The sequence below is a fragment of the Uloborus diversus genome, unplaced genomic scaffold (genome assembly GCF_026930045.1).
Source record: "Uloborus diversus isolate 005 unplaced genomic scaffold, Udiv.v.3.1 scaffold_1221, whole genome shotgun sequence".
Taxonomy (NCBI): Eukaryota; Metazoa; Arthropoda; class Arachnida; order Araneae; family Uloboridae; genus Uloborus; species Uloborus diversus.
This window is the reverse complement of record NW_026557901.1, coordinates 1-4,678: the sequence shown is the minus strand read 5'-3', so window position 1 is coordinate 4,678 and position 4,678 is coordinate 1. Positions and strand designations below refer to the sequence as shown.

Here is a 4,678-nt window from a genome sequence, read left to right as displayed (position 1 = left end):
TTTTTTTTAAAGTTAATACAGGAGGAATCGTTTTAGACCTTGCACGAGTGAATTTACGTGACTGAAAAATTAAAGTGGATCGATTCATGGGCTTAATGACGTATTTTAATACAGTAGAATTTCATTTAGGTAAGAACGTCGCATATTAATTCAACAACTTACATTGAAATTCCTTACGTATATATACAAAATTGAAGTGAAGAAAATATTTAAAGCTAGGGCTCGGCCGGGATTTGAACCCGGGACCTCTCACACCCAAAGCGAGAATCATACCACTAGACCACCGGGCCACACGCATAGAAGAGAAACTCATAACAGCAATGGAAAATCAAATCAACAGGTGTGAAAAGAAATGCAAATGTCTCAACCATTTGCTAAGAGTGAGTGAAAAATGTCACAACACACATTCCTACTCTCAGATTAAGCTGTTGGAAGCTTAGGTGTTGGGCCCGGATCTGTGTTCCCGCCATACCCCCGCAGTGAAAGGGGAGGGGACACGTCCTTAAGGGAGCCAAAGGACCAATAAATTAAAACAAAACATTGAAAAAACTAGCACTAAGACTCATTAACGTTGCAAATATACATTACTGGCGTCTGGGGATGAGCCCTACAGATTTTGTTGTAGGAGGGGGTCCATTATTTATAGATCCGAGCCTCCTAGGTGTCTCGACATTTCACCGAGTTGTGCAGAAAGCTTTTCTTTATAGCCAATGAGAGCAGGCATATCGACCAAATAATTTACTAAGAATGTTTTATAATTACTTTAAACATCTTTCTTAAACTAGCAGACGTTTGTGATCGACAGCAGTAATTCAAAAATCGAGTTTTTTAGATGTACTCTTTAATGAGTCTACATCTCGGGGTGCGATACACTAATTCAATGCGAAATAAGGAAAAAAAAAGTGAAATAAATACCTGTATTTGGTGAAAAAAATTGAAAAAAATGTTGTAAATGCAATGTACCATGTTAATCTTAGCGATTTGTTTCCTGATTTTAACATTAGAACTGTTGTTCAGAACCCTGCTATGACTTTAGATCATACATTCACTAATATTTGAATATGAATTTTGTTGAAGAAAACAAATTAGTGAAGCGGTTTTTGATTTTTTTTTTTTCTGGCCCATGGGGATTGGAACTCATGAATTTTACGTAACTAGTACGACACTCTACTTAAACCCATTGGTCTTGGGTCTTGGCTTCCTGATGCTGTACAACGGCTAAACTTTTCGGATAAATCAGGTTAGTTGCATAACAAAAGCTGAATGCATAGATTTTTCACGATTTGCTGCAGGGGCCCCAATATTTATAGATCCGAACCTCTTAGGTGTCTCTACATTTCACCGAGCTGTGCAGAATGTGTCTTTTCATAGATAATGAGAGCAATCATAACAAAAACGGAATTCATGGTATATTTTTGACGATTTTCTGCCAAAGTAGGTTAAAAATCGCATTTTGGCAAATTTTGACTACAATTTAGCAGCTTATATCTGCAAAAATAATGGTTTTCTGATATTTATTCTTTCCTCTTTTGTAGAAAGAAGTTCTTTTGTTTGAAAAGCTGAGCAAACGGTATCTCGATAGCTTAAATAATGGTGGAGTTATCCAAGTCGAAAAAATTTCCCTCGTTTTAAAAAAAGGACAATCCGAACGGGGTTTTCTTAAAATTACGCATCAGTCTGATATCAGTGTGACGAACTGGCCGGAACTGAGCCCAGATCTCAATTTTCGTGAATATCAGTGATACCTTCTCAAAAGTATTGGAAAAGGTTGTACATAATAAGTTAACTAACTGTCCGAAACTTACAGCTTATTCTCAGCTATTTACGGTGACTGATGACCAAAAACCGTTTTCGATTTCCTCAATTTGTTACTGACCCCTGAAGCAAAAGGGTGTTTTTTTTTAATTTTTATCGGAAATTGACAGCTTTAGCATACTTATTATGTGATAAAAGTTACGAAGCAATTGGTCTTTCATTTCTTGGGAAATCCTTAAAAATGTGATATTTTGAAAGTGACCAATACTTTTGGTCACATAGTGTATATTGAAATTCCTTACATATCTATATATATAAAAATGGACTTTGGTAAATTTGTTCCCTAAGATCTCAGAAACTACCCGGCAGATTTGGCTGAAACTTTCACCGTTTGTTCTTTTTGTTACTGGGGAGGTTTGTGGACCAGTTCGATAAAAATCCGATTGATAGTTACTTTTTTATTCTAATTTGTCCAAATTTTTGCATAAATGCCCCAATATGACGGTTAAAAAATGCGTGCACATATTAAAATTATGTGTCCATCGAAAGCGCTTATTTTTCTGCTGAAGATGGCATCTGTTAGAAAGTTCTAAGTTGTATGAAAAACGAGTTAAGGGCTTTTTTTGTTCCATGTTCCAAGGCTTTCATCAACCCAATTCATTATCTGGTGTATCATCTCAACTCCCAGTTCATAGTTAGAATTGTTGAATGTTTGTGTTTCGTCTGACTGTTTGAGGCTTTTCTCAAGTCAAATCTTAAAGTAACGTTTTTTTCCCAAGTTTGGCTAATAATAACCATAGATTTGGTTGATTATTTTCCATTTAAACGGAACTTTAGTGTAATTAATGGGTTTTTTTATTATTTGTGCTGATTGGATTTTTTAATTATTATCCAATCTAACAGCAGAAGCCTCGTCAAAATTTATGCAGAAAGATTTCAGTAGCGGATGCATTTGGCAGTTTTTTCAACTGTCACGGTTTTTGAAGTCAAAGACTACGTAATAATGTTTGTCGGCTTTCACCATGTAAACAAAATATCGTCAATCAAAGAATCTTTAAAAACTTTTTTTACTGTAAAATAATCCAGCAACTAAATTTGGCCAATCCATAAACAGCACAAAAACTTCCATTAATGTGACTTTGTGCACAAATTCAAACCATCGCCAAATTTTTATACTTGTTTTGGAAACATTACGGGTGAAATTGTTTAGCGCCATTTTATTGTGACCAAAAGTATCTTAGCATATGGCGACACTATCTCTTTAACAAAAATTAGTAACATACCGTTTTACCAAGTAAGGAGGGGGGGAGCATTATCCAAGGTATCCCAAAACGATTCCCGCAAATTCGGTAATATTTTAAACCGCACCAAGAACCCACAATAATTCAGATTTTCCAAAATAACTAAAGCAAGTTTAAGGGGATCACGGGCGCGCGGCTACATTTTTTTAAACAGTTCGTTCTTCAATAGACATACAGAGAAGGTAAGACTCAATGTAAAAAAAAAAACAGTATTAACTGATAAATCTTTTTAAACATGTGAAGTTTAATTTCATATTTCGGAAATTCTTCAAATTTGTATACGCTTAAATTTCGTGTTTTCGTTTCTAAATGAATACTATTTTGCTCTTTTTACTTACTGCTACTTTAGTTTTATGAGTAAGGAAGAAGCTAGATTTTAAGTCACGTCAAAAAGGTGTGTTTTAAGTTCTTTCACTTAAAACAGAAAACAAATGCAAGTAACGATTGTTTCTGATGATTATTGCTAACCCAGGCAACGCCGGGTATTTTTGCTAGTATAATACAAAATTGAAGTGAAAAAAAAATCAAGGGCTCGGCCGGGATTTGAACCCGGGACCTCTCACACCCAAAGCGAGAATCATACCACTAGACCACCGGGCCCACATGCAGAAATGAAACTCATAACGGCAGTGAAATATCAAATCAACAGGTGTGAAAAGAAATGCAAATGTCTCAATCATTTACTGAGAGTCAATAGAAAAAAGACACAACACACGCGTCTAGGTTTATCGGAAACATAAGTGTCTCAACCGAGTTTTGCAGAATTTCACTATTCTTTTGTGTCTTGAAGAGCACTCAAGGATTCCACGAAACTTGCTTTTTTTTTTTTTTTTTTTTTGCAAAACGGTCAAATTAGGCACTTAAAAATTAGATTTTAGTTAATTGTCTAATGAGTATTTTCCGCTGATAAAATATCAATCGTGGATTAAAAAGCCATTTTACTCTCAAAGTACGACCTTCAATTATGTCAGCTTTATAAAACGACTTTTTATTGCCATGACAAATGATCCTTTCTTGCACAAGAAATTAAAAATAATATACCATCCAGTGAAATTCTGGTGCAATTTCGAAGATGAATGTCCTCCATTGTCACGAAATTTCTAGTTGACATTTTTACTACTTGCAACTAAATTTATGTTTTCAACCTATCTGCCAACAAAAACTAAGTATCTCCCGACATGGTGCTAAACCTGATCTGAGAATGCAACTTTTTTCCTGAAAGCGCGTTGTATATATCTGTTATAGTAAAAATAGGAACTACTCATATCATTCAAATAAAAACCTTAAAATTTTCTTTTAAACGAGTTGTAGATAGTACTCAGAGAAAATCCAGTTAATTTTTAAATTAGTGTATTAAGTCGAAATACTAGTCGACCCGTGCGGAACTCCGCACTGTGCTTCAAATCGTTTCATAAGGCATTTCGCTCTTTAAGAATTTCAAAGGAAGAAAATTATGAAGAAGAACCGAAAAAAAAAGTAAGCGCAGAAGAGAAGGCATGTAATTTAAAGACATCAGTAACAAAACCTCGTTAAATACAACGTTGTGATAATTTGATCATAGCTCCCCTTTTAATCGTACATATTTTCAATGCAAACATAAATGTCATTAAAAGTGTGGCTGA

General features: G+C 34.8%; 2 non-coding genes across 2 annotated transcripts; both read right to left on the bottom strand.

Moving 5' to 3' along the window:
• Positions 1-218: 218 nt before the first annotated feature.
• On the bottom strand, positions 219-290 carry Trnap-ugg (transfer RNA proline (anticodon UGG)). Its single transcript has one exon. It is a non-coding gene; the product is annotated as a tRNA-Pro (tRNA).
• A 3,294-nt stretch (positions 291-3,584) lies between these two features.
• On the bottom strand, positions 3,585-3,656 carry Trnap-ugg (transfer RNA proline (anticodon UGG)). Its single transcript has one exon. It is a non-coding gene; the product is annotated as a tRNA-Pro (tRNA).
• Between the last annotated feature and the right edge of the window lie 1,022 nt (positions 3,657-4,678).